At 40.3% G+C, this 14,136-nt stretch overlaps 1 protein-coding gene and 1 pseudogene across 2 annotated transcripts in view; one reads left to right on the forward strand and one right to left on the reverse strand.

Moving 5' to 3' along the window:
- The window catches only part of LOC143982197 (uncharacterized protein CXorf58-like), a 38,201-nt pseudogene extending 25,613 nt beyond the window's left edge, over window positions 1–12,588 (forward strand). Inside the window, exons 7-9 of the transcript XR_013274415.1 lie at window positions 597–826; window positions 5,209–5,362; window positions 12,111–12,588. The product of XR_013274415.1 is annotated as an uncharacterized protein CXorf58-like (transcript). The remainder of the gene's footprint in view (window positions 1–596; window positions 827–5,208; window positions 5,363–12,110) is intronic.
- APOO (apolipoprotein O) overlaps window positions 1–14,136 on the reverse strand; it is a 236,529-nt gene that overhangs the window by 171,439 nt on the left and 50,954 nt on the right. The window lies entirely within an intron of this gene.

The raw sequence follows: 14,136 nt of genomic DNA on the forward strand, positions 1-14,136 counted from the left end.
GCTATGGGACAGGAAGTGAAGGGAAATCTCCCCAATGGGACACAGATGACCAAAAAACTGAAAGGGGTTATAACCCTCCCTTACACTATCCAAAATGAAAAAAAAAAAAAAAAAAAGTTTTCCCTTTAGTTACACTCTAAGAAAGCTATTAACACTGCTGTCAAACTGGTAGTGCAGATATATGAATAGACATACATGGACAAATTTGTTGACTGGCTGATGCCCAGACTAGCGCTAATGGTATACGGGTACAGGCTCCGAGAGATTTTGATATTGATGGTAAGCCTAGCATTGACACAAATATAATATATCTGTACTTGCTTTCTAGCAGAGATGTAACAGTGCAGTATATCTAAAGGACCAAGCAGCTTTCCCAGAAATGCTGTATACCATGAAGCAGTCTGACCCCAAGCTATGTGTAATAATCTGGGAGAGGCAGTTAGTTACCAGAAATGAGGAAAAGAACATGTAAAATACCTGGTGAATATAAAATCCTAACTGATTACAGGTCTACAAAATGGCTTGTGAAGAAATTATGTAAATAACAAAATGGAATGATATTTCAAATTACTGATATATTTCATTTATGCCTTTAGTACATAAGCCACCTTGATGAGATGCCAGCACACCTTGGAGGCCGAGATAATTGCTGGAGAAGGTTGTCACTGAAAAACATGCCTCGAACAACAATTATGTATGACATAGTAAATTATGCAGAGTCTGGGACCATTTCAGACAGACTTAAAGATGAATTTAAGTTGCTTCTTCAGATCCCCAGAACTGAGGACATACAGCAGAGACAGATCAGTGCGATCACACAATACAGGTTGTCGCAATCTTTCAATGTAATATTTCTCAAAAGTATTAAAATGTAACTACAGTAAATGCTAAACTTTTTATTTTTGGATAGAGTGGAGAGGGACTAGAACACCTGTCAATTTTTATTGCGGTCTGTGCTTCCATTAAGGAGATTCACCCTCTCTATTTGTCCTGTTTACCGTTATCATTGAAAGTGAAAGTAAAAGAAAATCTTTTACAGGAATTTCCTCTGACTTTCAGTTTGGCTCTGGGATAGGAAGAAAAGGAAAATCTTTGCAATGGCACACAGATGGCAAAAAAAAAAAAAACTGACAGGGTTTATAACTCTCCTTTGCTCTATCCAAAATGAAAAAAAAAGTTTTGCCTATAGTTCTACTTTAATTTACAATTAATCAATTTTAGATTTGTAGCTAGGTCAGGTTCACACTGATACCGAGGGTGTATGTGCGGCTTTTGTTTGTTTTACCCGCAATTCCATAGACTTCTATTAAGTCGCATGTTTTTGCTGCATTTTCTGAATGCACACCAAAAGTCCTTCATAGTGCATCTTTGGTGCACCTTTGTAAAACACAACAAAAATGTGTGACCTAATAGTCTATGGGACCGCAGTGTGAACCTGGCCTTAAAAAAATGCAGCTAATAAATACTATATAATGCTTTTTCGAAGTCTTCTCCTCCTCATATATATATATATATATACAGTTGTGCTCATAAGTTTACATGCCCTGGCAGAATTTATGATTTCTTGCCCATTTTTCAGAGAATATGAATGATAACACAAAAACCTTTCTTTCACTCATGGTTAGTATTTGGCTGAAGCCATTTATTATCAATCAATTGTGTTTACACTTTTTAAATCATAATGACAACAGGAACTAGCCAAATGACCCAGTTCAAATGTTTACATACCCCAGTACTTAATATTGCCCCCTTTTTTTAACAGTTAACGTTTTTATTTAGAAAAACAGTATAAAAGGTGACATTGACACAGTACATGGACAACAGATATATGTAGTGAGTCACAAGGTCTGAGTTAACAATAGAGCTACAGCTAGCAGACATTCAGTCGGGCACATGATAAGAATCAGCAGTATAAACATATCAGTATTCATAACCCTGGTAACAATTGCAGAATTACAGCAGGAAAGAGGGGGAGGGAATTGCTCAGGAAGGGGAGAGAAAAAGGAAGAAAAAAAAGGGGGGAGAGAAAAAAAGGGGGGGGGGGCGTTAGAGGGATCCCACTGTAGAGGGATCCCACTGTAGAGTGACGTTACCAGCTACAGCCATGGAGCATTTTTGAAGGGAGCCCGAGCATCTGGGATTCACCCGTTTGCCCTAAGGCTCCTATCCATATGCATCAACCCATTGAGACCAGACCTTATCAAACTTTTTAGGGCAGTTTCTACTCTCGTATGTTAGCTTGTACAGAGGCAGAACAGAATTTATCGTGGCTGTCCACATATGGAGCGTGGGGGGGCCGGGCTGCTTCCATCTGAGGCGAATCTCCCGCCTGGCATAGTATAGTGCATAAAACAAAAACAGTTTCTCATGCCTAGACACTTCAACATTTTCCATGCTGCCTAATAAGGCTAGGGCTGGATCCAGTCCGAGGGACCAATCCACAAATGCATCCAGGGTGCCCATGACCCCCTCCCAATATGGCCTCAGCACAGGGCATGACCATACCATGTGGAAAAAGGTACCAGGGGACACACCACACCTGGGACAGAGATCACTCGTTCCGGAATATATGTTGGCCAATCGCACAGGGGTATAATATGCCCTATGTAGAATTTTGGTTTAAAGTATTGCCCCCTTAAACCTCAATGACAGATTGAAGTCTTTTGTGGTATTTGTGGGTGAGACTCTTTATCTTCTCAGATGGTAAAGCTGCCCATTCCTCTTGGCAAAAAGACTTTAGTTCCTGTAAGTTCTTGGGCTTTGTTGCATTAACTGCACGTTTGGGATCTCGCCAGAGTGGCTCAATATTATTGAGGTCAGGAGACTGAGACGGCCACTGCAGAACCTTCACTTTATTCTGCTGTAGCCAATGACAGGTCGACTTGGCCTTGTGTTTTGTATCATTGTCATGTTGGAATGTCCAAGTAAGTCCCATGCGCAGCTTCCTGGCTGATGAATGCAAATGTTCCTCCAGTATTTTTTGATAACATACTACATTCATCTTGCCATCAATTTTGACCAAATTTCCTGTGCCTTTGTAGCTCACACATCCCTAAAACGTCAGTGATCCACCTCTGTACCTTTCATCATAGGCCTTGTTGACTCCTCTCCAAATGTAGCGTTTATGGTTGTGGCCAAAAAGCTCAATATTGGTCTCATCATTCCAAATGACTTTGTGCCAGAAGATTTGAGGCTTGTCTCTGTGCTGTTTGGCATATTGTAAGTGGAATACTTTGTGGCATTTGCGTAGTAATGGCTTTCTTTTGGCGACTCGACCATGCAGCCCATCTTTCTTCAAGTGCCTACTTATTGTGGATCTTGAAACAGCCACACCACATGTTGTTTTCAGAGAGTCCTGTATTTCATCTGAAGTTATTTGTGGGTTTTTCTTCACATCCCGAACAATTTTCCTGGCAGTTGTGGCTGAAATTTTAGTTGGTCTACCTGACCATGGTTTGGTTTCAACAGAACTCCTCATTTTCCACTTCTTGATTATAGTTTGAACACTGCTGATTGGCATTCTCAATTCCTTGGATGTCTTTTTATATCCCTTTCCTGTTTTATACAGTTCAACTACCTTTTCCCGCAGATCCTTTGACAATTAATTTCCTTTCCCCATGACTCAGAATCCAGAAACATCAGTAAAGCACTGGATGAAAGATGCAAGGGTCTGTCAGGAGTCCAGAAACTCTTTGACCTTTTACACACACATAATTATTACAAGCAAACAGATCACATGTGAGGATGGTTACCTTTAATAGCCATTCAAACCCCTTTGTGTCAACTTGTGTACATGTTATCAGGCCAAAATCACTAGGGTATGTAAACTTTCGGTCAGGGTAATTTTGGTAGTTTCTGCCGTCATTATGATTTAAAAAGAGTAAACAAAAATGATTGATAATGAATGGCTTTAGCCAAACACTAACCATGAGTGAAAGAAATGTTTTTGTGTTATCACTCATATTCTCTGAAAAATGGCCAGTAAATCATAAATTCTGCCAAGTTAAGTAAGGTTATGAGCTCTATATTTGACAAAATAAGCTGTCAAAATGATTAGTGTCAGATTTAAAAAAATCTTGTCACCATACCGCACTTTTATTTTTAAACACTTTCAGGAATAGATAATAATATCTACTTCCAGTCAGTAACAACATTTTTTGTTTAAATATTCCTTTTGTTTAATGTATGGAGAGCTGTAAATTTTGCAGGCATCCTTTACATTTCAAGAAGCGTTAGATCTTGCATGTATACACTGTCAGCTTCAGTTTATTGAGACACTGATCTGGGAGCCGGCAGCAGCAACAAGAGTTGGTCATTAAATGTAATGCTATTGAATGAATGAACATTAAAAAAGCCCTGTTGCCAGCTCCCCTGTGTGCAGATCAATGAACACATGGTTTGATGAGTTGGTGTGGAGGAACTTGCACAAATACCTGATCTCAACATTATTAAACACCTTTGGGATGAGTTGGAATGCTAACTTCAAACCAGGCATTCCTCTCGAACATGGAGACTTGACCTCACAAATGCTAGTTTTCTTTGCTAGTTATGGATATAAATTCCCACAGAAATGCTGCAAAATCCTGTGGAAAGGCTTATCAAAAGAATGGAGACAGATCTATAAAGGTAATGAGTGGCAAATCCATATTAATATCCATGTTTTTTAATGGCTGTCCAACACACTCATTAAAGTGGATGTAAACCCTCACATATTCCCACATACGTTTTATATGTTTTACATGTATATCTGCAGTCTTCGCCTTTCTATATTCTTTAGAAAGTGAACATTGTGTTAGAATTTTTACTTCCTCTTTCAGCAGTGGGAGGGGAGTCTGGACATACACTGTGTGACAGCCTGTTGGAGGAAAGGCACCCCCCCCTCCACATAGGCAGAGGAGCCAAGAAGCTTGCAGAGCTGTGCTGTGAATAGACAAGCTCCCTGCTAATCTATTTATAGCAACCTCCCCAACACAAATTTTCAGCTGCTTTTATCTCTGAGAACTTGGAGCAGCAGAAAAGACATGGGACTTAGGGGTTTGGAGAGAGACAAGTAAACACTGCAGATATATGTGTCCAGGTCAGATTTCATGAATCGGGTTAACATCCACTTTAAGGTTTGATAGTCAGGTGTCTAGAAATGTTTGAACATAAAGTATATATTTATCCTATGAATGATTTACTAACCAGCTAAACTGCTGTATGCTGCAGATCCCCGGCACCACCTCCATCATCTGCAATCTCCGCTTACCTGCTGTTATCTCGTTACTCTGTGGCCCCCAGAAATACATCGCGGAGATCACATAAGGCTCGTCTAAAAGTTCAAAAGATGAAAAGGGTTTATGGCCTAGGAAATGAAGGACAGGTAAAAAAAATTATTTTTTTTTAGAAATAGCATCAAATATGAATTTGAAATTTTAAGGTGATTGGATATTTCAATTAAATGTTTTATCCTAAGCTGTAACCAAACTCACATACATTTTTAAGTAGAGAATTTATAGTGGAACCACATATACGCATATAAGCACCACAAACCAAAAATGCTATTTTAGTTATTGTTAATATTCAAAGCAAACTCTCCCATCCCCCTATGTCTTCAAGCTTTCTTTTGCTGAGAAATCACTTTGAACCCCCCTAGCATTTCTGGCCATGACCATCTTGAGTAAGGGCAGGTGATTCATGTAGCATTTACTCCCTGGGATCCATTTGCCCTAAGCTCAGGCATGCAGGCAGGAGGGTGAGCTTGGGGGAGGAAACTCACCCTACCCTCTTGAAGACTCCTGGGATGTATGGCACCATTTACCTAGGGCAGAAACCAGGAAGTAACTGAAGAAATGTAAAAAAATAAAAATGTGTAAAACAAATAAACAGGATATATTTTCCTATTTACTAGCAACATAAGGATTAAAAATAGTCAATGTTGATTGAAAGAGTGAAGTTCCACTTTAACCCTCCCTACTTTCTTATTGGTAGAGTCAACTCTAATCCTACTCTTTGCCACATCCTAACACTAATCTATCTAGTCCTGTAAAGCAAAAATCGCTGTACTTACCTGTTCTCAAGCCACTATGGTCCAGTCCCACGTTGAGCTTTCAGCGGTGTATGGGTGACGCCACTTCCCAGCCATTGTTGGTTCTCTCCAGGACACAGCATCTGCTGCTGGAGACAGTGATTTTTGCTTTACAGGGCGAGATAGATTAGACTTAAAATGTGTCATAGAATAAGATTAGAGTTTGGTAGTTTTTGCCTAAACTTTCACTTTAAGTTCTTTGGGTAAGTATGGTAGGAATTACCTTTACAATCTTCAGGCAGCCTTTAGACCTCCTAGGGAAGTTAACGAGTTAAGAGATGTAATCTTTTTATACCAAAACACCAGTTTAGCACATAAAAGCATATGTTCCATGCCCTGATCTGAGATGCTGCAGAGAGCAACTGGGCAGTGTGTTCTATCTATGGCAACACCGCCATCATCAAGTTTTTACTGCAGTTCTTTGTTTGAGACATCTCTTACATTACAGAGTCCCTCTTACTTTTAACTTAATGCAAAGGAATTTCATGAAATAGAAAATATACTGTAGTTAAAGTGGAATTCCGCACTGAACCCTAACTACCCTACACTTAAACCTGTCCCAACCCCCTCCTAACACCTATGCTTATTAACTTGTATAGGAAAGATCGGTATACCATGGTTAATTTTGGCAGCAAATTTAGATTTAGTCTTAGGACTAAAATGGCATTTTAGTCCCATTTTAGTCTTCTGCAATTGTTTTAGTTTTATTCATATTTAGTCGACTAAATCTTCAGTACATTTTAGTCGAATAAAACTCATTTTAGTTGTCTAAAATCTAATGGGTGTAATTAAATTGTAATGCATTAGTTAACATTTCTCTACAATTTCCAAACTCATTATTACTGCTGGACTGAGAAATTGAATATGTTATTATTTATGGTATTGAGGTATGAACATGCACTACAGACCAGTGTTCATTTTGACTAAAATGCCATTTTAGTTTTAGTCATATTTTAGTCATCTCAATTGTTTTAGTTTTAGTCGTATTTTAGTCAACTCCAATAGTATTAATTTAGTCTACTAAAATGAACACTGCTGTATACTTACCTTTTTTCAGCCACTCTGGTCTGGTCATGTGATCCCGCTCGCCTGTGTCAGCCAGCATGGCTACAAGGTAGAGGAGGGATCTCTGACAGCAGATGAGACATTGAAGCCTATGGGTGAAATCACAGCTTCAGGCTTTACTAGCCATTGTTGGAGTGCTCTCTCTTCTCCCCTGCAACTCTACTGGTAGACACAGGGGGAGATCATGTGACAGGACCTTAGCAGGTTGAAAATAGGTAAGTATACAGATCTTTTTTACATAGGTTAGTAATCATAGGTGCTAGGAGGGAGCAAGGGACAGTTTTAAGAGTAGTTTAAGGTTAAGTCCGGAATTCCACTTTAACTGAACCTAAAATATTCGTCAAATGTCAGTGTAGCACTGAGCAAGACAGGCTGAATATCCTTGTAACATGTCATGCCTATGGTACATGTTTCTGGTGCAAAGCATGGCAAGATTGTTCGGAAATTAAAAAAAATAGTAATTTTGACATACTTGTAAATTCCCATCTTGGAGTTCAGTACAGGACAGCAGACCATGGTTACTACTGTCAGATGATTGGGCACTGCCAAAAGAAGAACCTTATAACCCTGCCAGATCAGTTAGGCTCCAGTTTTTTTTTAGCAAGCAATAAAGCATGATCAAGACACAGAGGGGAAGGACCTATGTCGTGTACTGTATTCCAGGATAAGGAATTTAGAGGTAAGCAAAAATTCCTATTACCTTAGCCATACAGGACTGGTATTCTTAGACCATGGGACACACCCAAGAAATAAAACCCGGGGGGGGGGGGGGGGCGGGTCTCAGGAATCAAAATAGCCCCACAATCTGCCAACAGGTCTACAAGAAACACAAGTGTTTAACAATCTGAACATAATACTTCGATAACTAGCTTGAAGTAACTTGTGGCTGCAGCACACATTAAATTAAATCTGAAGACATTAACATTAACTGTAAATCTGAAGACAAAAAACTGCAGAAAATCTAATAGTGTGTATGGGGCCATAGAATAAGAAGGAGGTGAAGCCTCTAATAATCTACATGTAATTTCCCACCCCCACTGCATTTAGCTAGTTAGTGGGCATAGATGAGGAGGGAAGGAGTGAGCTGTCATTTACCACTGTGTATATATATGCCCACATTATGCAGAGTTAAGTTATAAAACTAAATATTAAGAACTTTTTCCGTACCCAACAATGCAGCCTACCTGTGTGCATCAATGCTGCTTCACCTGTGTGCATCAATGCTGCCTCACCTGTGCCCACAATGCAGCCTTACTTGTGTCCATCAATGCAGCCTGCCCGTGCCCACCAATGCTGCCTGCCCGTGCCCACCAATGGAGCCTGTCCATGTCCACCAATGCAGCCTGGCTCACCAATGCAGCCTGACTGTGCCCAACAATGTAGCCTGTGCCCACCAATGCATCTTGTGCCCAACAATGAAGACTGTGCCCACCAATGCAGCCTGCTTGTGCAGAGGAAGAGAGGAGAGAAACTGGAGAGCCGCCCGGATGATCAGAGCATGGGGAACACAGTGATAACAGCTTTCATTTCAATTGCTATATGTTCCCGCTGCTCGCTATCACATACAGCCCCGCCTCCTGGCCGGGGAACTTCGATAGACAGATCACACATCCCGGGATTGGACGGGTGATCTATCAAATTTCACAGCCAGGGAGCTGGGGTTTATGTGACAGCGAGTGTGGGGAACATACAGCAATTGAAATGAAAGCTGTTATTGCTGTGTTCCCCGTACTCTGATCATCTGGGTGGCTCTCCTCTCTCTTCTCCTCCTTGCCCGCTGGGAGGACTCCCATTAAACCCTCCCTGGCAGCCTTTCTTTGCCAGCCTTCAAATTCTACTCGCAAAATGCGAGCAGGCGAGTGGAATTTAAGGGCTGTAATTAGGGATGAGCTTTGAGTTCGAATAGAACTCATGTTCGACTTGAACATTGCCTGTTCGCAGAACAGCGAACAATTTGGGGTGTTCGCGGCAAATTCGAAAAGCCGTGGAACACCCCGTAAAAGTCTATGAGAGAAATCTAAAGTGCTAATTTTAAAGGCTTATATGCAAGTTATTGTCATAAAAAGTGTTTGGGGACCTGGGTCCTGCCCCAGGGGACATATATCAATGCAAAAAAAACTATTAAAAAAAGCTTTTTTTCAGGAGCAGTGATTTTAATAATGCTTAAAGTGAAACGATAAAAGTGTAATATTCCTTTAAATTCCCTACCTAGGGAGTGTGTATAGTATGCCTGTAAAGGGGCGCATGTTTCCCGTGCTTAGAACTGTCCCTGCACAAAGTGTAATTTCTGCAGGAAAAAAAGTCATTTAAAAGCACTCGCAGCTATAATGAATTGTCTGCTCCCTGTAAAGCACAGTCATTGAAAGTCATTCATAAAATTTTTTTCAAAAACGCGTGGGGTTCCCCCCAAATTCAATTACCAGGCCCTTTAAGCCTTTTTTTGCATTGATACATGTCCCCTGGGGCAGGACCCAGGTCCCCAAACACTTTTTAGGACTTGCATATTAGCCTTTAAAATGAGCACTATTGATTTTGAATGTTTGAGTCCCATAGACTTTAATAGGGTTCTAAAGTTCACACGAATTTTAAGTCTGTTTCGCAGGTTCTGGTGAAAACCAAACCGGGGGGGGGGGGGGGGTTTCGGCTCATCCTTAGCTGTAATACACCATTAGTATTTTTTTTTATGATGTGGATTTAATGACACTTTATCATAGTGAACATCATCAATAGCAACTGTAAAATGTTTATTGGGAATGGAAATGATAGCATCCTCTACTGGACTAGTCCATTTCTTTTTAAAATCCTTTTTCATAGAATGGATTTCAGTAAAAGGCTTAGGAGCATAAACCTTTTCAGGGTTGACCCAGTCCTCATGAAGTGCACAATCTATGTGTGTTTATGGAAAAAGTCTTTTTAGATATCTGCAGTCTCTTAGTACCCATAGGGACCTGTTTTGACTGTGGAGAATCAGGTGCTGTTAAGCAAAGACTCGTGCGCACCACGAGTTAGTGTGTCCACAGTGGAAAGCATATGCAGCGAAGCCACAGCTAGAAAAATCCTCTGCTGCCAAATCAATGTCCTCAATACTTTCTTTTATAATATCTTCAAGTAAATTGGTTCTATTAACACAGCGGGAAAAAAGAAAAACAACTGTAAAGAGTTTGCCAAAGAATCTTCAAAGTGATCTGAATGTTATTGTTACATAGTTTGGTATGGTTTCTTGAAATATTTAATTTAAGGTTTACTTTTTAGAAAAACCTTAAATATATACAGTACTGTAGAGAAGTTTTAGGCAGGTGTGAAGAATTGCTGTAAAGTAAGAATGCTCTCAAAAATATATATTATAATCGTTTATTTTTAGCAATTTACAAAATGCAAAGTGAACGAACAGAAAAAGAATCAGAAAAATCAAATAAATATTTGGTGCGACTACCATTTGGCTTCAAACCAGCACAATTTCCTCTAGGTACACAGTGCTCGTGCATGCAGTTTTTGAAAAAACTCATCAGGTAGGTTATTCCAAACATCTTGGAGAACTAGCCACAGATCTTCCGTGGATGTAGGCTGCCTCCAATACTTCTGTCTCTTTTTGAAATCCCAGACAGACTTGATGATGTTGAGATCAGAGCTTTGTGGGGGCCAAACCATCACTTCCAGGACGACTTTTTCTTCCAGCATTGAGCACACTATTGATTGGGCAACATTGAGCACCGTAGACACAGTCATCAGCCAAGGAAACCTAATGCAGCAGATGAACCACATCATGCTTACTTCATTTTGATATTGGAAGATGTCCAGCAGTGTCATCAGTACAGAACTGGTGAAAACCAGTGGGATCCAGGTACAACATCTTCTGTCCGGAGAAGTCTGGCCAGAAGTGGTCTTCATGAAAGAATCCACCAAGCCATACATTTGAACGTGGAAACAAGGCTAAGTGACTCAGTATGCACACATACATAAGAACTGGGCTGCAGGAAATGGCAGCAAATGCTCTGGACTGACCAGTCAAAATTTGAAATAGTTGGCTGTATTAGGAGGCAGTTTGTTCACCAAAGGGCTGGAGAGCGTTACAATAATGAGTGTCTGCAGGCAACAGTAAATCATGGTGGAGGTCCCTTGCAAGTTTGGGAGTGAATTTGTGCAAATGGAGTTGGAGATTTAGTCAGGATCAATGGTGTCCCCAATTCCTATAAATAGAGGTAGATAGGTATCCATTATACTATACCACCACGGAGTATGATTGGCCCCAAAATTATTCTGCAGCATGATAACCCTAAACATACAGCCAATGTCATTAAGAACTATGAAGAGTCATGGAAGTGATGGTTTGGCCTCCTCAGAGCTCTGATCTCCACATTAGTGAATCTGCCTGGAATAATATTAAGAGACAGAATGATTTGAGGCAGCCTACATCCACAGAAGATCTGTGGTTAGTTCTCCAAGATGTTTGGAACAACCTACCTGCTGAGTTCCTTAAAAACTGTGTGCACAAGCACTGTGTGTACCTAGCGGAAATTATGCTAATTTGAAGGCAAAGGGTAGTCATACTAAATATTAATTTGATTTGGATTTCTCTTCTGTTCATTTACTTTTCATTTTGTTAATTGATAAAAAATAAACTATTAACACTTCTATTTCTGAAAGCAGTCATTTTCAGAATTTCTTCACACCTGCCTAAGAATTTTGCAAAAGTACTGTACATTTACTGAAAAATCAATTGATGATCTTGCAGTCCCTACCATTTGTTTGAAACACCAAGAAAATCGTTGGAATCACAGTAGTAGTCAGCAGTGTTGAATCTCAATGACAGAAAGGAAGTCTTTGTTGGAACAACCAGGTAAGAAGAGTAAAGCATTTTCTGTAGCACAGCACATTCCATCCAATGCATAATTTTAACTTCTATAGGTTTAGCACTAAAATAGCTATGTTAACTGCACAATGGATTAAACTGAAAGTAACAGCAGCTCTAATTCTTTAGGATCTCACAGATACCACAGATGTCAATCAGAGACCCTTTCTTGGTAAGAAGAATACCCTCGACCAAGCAGTGTTTTCTGATGATGACTGGGAAGAAGAAGCAGAAAAGCTTTATGCTTGGAGTCAAGGCTTGTCTCTGGAAGAACCAGCAATGGCATCTCCACTACTCCTTTAATGGCCCTAATATGGCTTGTTTACTACTCACAAAAACATTAACACTCAGCTACAGATGGGCTACAACATTGTCATATTTCTGCAGTTCTAGATTTGTATAAGGTGTGAAAACAGCTGGTATATTTTGTCGAAAGTGTTCGCAAGTAATGTAAAAAGCCCTGTAGCGATTCAGCTGTCTAGTGTCCAAAAACTGCAATATATAATTTGGGTGGCATAACCCTGTAACTACTTTTTTCTGTACAGTTTGTAACTGCCATATCTTTAAAATATTCTCTAAATGAAATAAACTTATGACATTTTCATAATTAGGTTTCACAATCCAGTATTTTCCATTAAACTGCATAGCTCCCCTTCAATAAAGGCATACCACAGCCAAAAAGTGTTTACTAGGATTGAACAGCTACTGTTTTTTTTTTTTTTTTAAACTGTAAGTACATGTACCGATTCCATTGTGGTGCGATTTGAGCCCATACAAAATGAATGGGCTCAAATCACACTACTAAGAATCACATGAGATTTTAACAAGAATGATGTGCGATTCCTGTCTGAAACACATGTGGTTTCCCGCACCGCTCCTGTGTGAACCCCGACTGAAGTCACTATGACAAGCCTGGGTTCAGATAGGATCGGTGGGGGAAACAGGATGCAATTCGAATAGGAATTGCACCGTATTCCTGTTCAGATCACATGCGATTCTTTGCATTCATTTTGTATGGGCTCAAATCGCACCACAAAAGGTATCAGTTTCAGGTATCAGAGCATTTGCACAAGTACGAGTACTCATGCAATTGCATAGTATCGGCACTAATACTGATAAGGCACCTTTTACAATTCCACACAATTCTCGAGGCACCCAATTCCAAAATTAAAAAAAAAATTTAATAGTTTTACATTATGTAGCAACACCCATATGTGTAGGACACCCAACAATAAGCCCTTGTACACACGGTCGGACATTCAGATGGACAATGTCCGATAGGACCGTGTTGTCAGATAATCCGACAGTGTGTGGGCTCCATTGGACTGTTTCCGTCGGAGTATCTGACGGACCAAGTTTTCCAGCTGGGCTATAAAATTTTCCAACAACATGATCCGATCGGACTTTGTCCGATCATGTGTAGAGAATTCCGATCGGACAAAGTGCCACGCATGCTCAGATCAAATTCCTAGACCAAAGCTATTAGCTACTAGCCTGAACGTAGTCCCGTCGTAAAGAAGAAATAACGTCATCACGTTCTGAACGATCGGATTTTCCGACAACTTTGTCCGACCATGTGTATGCAAAAGTTTCGGACAAAATCCAACGGATTTGGTTGTCAGAATGTCCGACCGTGTGTACAAGGGCTTACAGTGAGGTCATTGGTTGTTAGGACACTGGTGACTAGAAGGTTGTAGTGGTGCACAATGAAAACCTGTGGCTGTATGTAACTAATAGGCAGGCTTGATCCACCTACTGGCTTGTATATAATTTTTGGCCACTTCCTAGGCATTTTGCCAAGGCACCCTGGTGTTTTCCATAAATCCTTACCTTTGTGAACTGTTTACCAGCCACAGAAGACTATATAAGATTTTAACAAAAATCTTCTACATGTTCTTCATGCAGAGGCCCCCATCGCGGCTCTTAACCACGTTGCGGTTTGCTAGTTGTTTATTGGGATTATGGTAGAAGATACCGTTTTTTGCAGCCGGCCGCTGGCTCTCTCATGAAAGCATTCTGAGCAGCTCATGAGCCACTGGAATGCTTTCTGAAGTCTCCTCTCTAGCCACTCGCTTGCGTTTCTCAGGCTTACCATTTCTGCTGGTTCAGCCGAGAAACGATTCAGGATTGTAGGCGGCTGCTCTTATAGGCGATC

This window comes from Lithobates pipiens, unplaced genomic scaffold, assembly GCF_037356315.1.
Source record: "Lithobates pipiens isolate NorthernLeopardFrog02 unplaced genomic scaffold, aLitPip1_a1.2 Scaffold_16, whole genome shotgun sequence".
NCBI classification, from domain to species: Eukaryota; Metazoa; Chordata; class Amphibia; order Anura; family Ranidae; genus Lithobates; species Lithobates pipiens.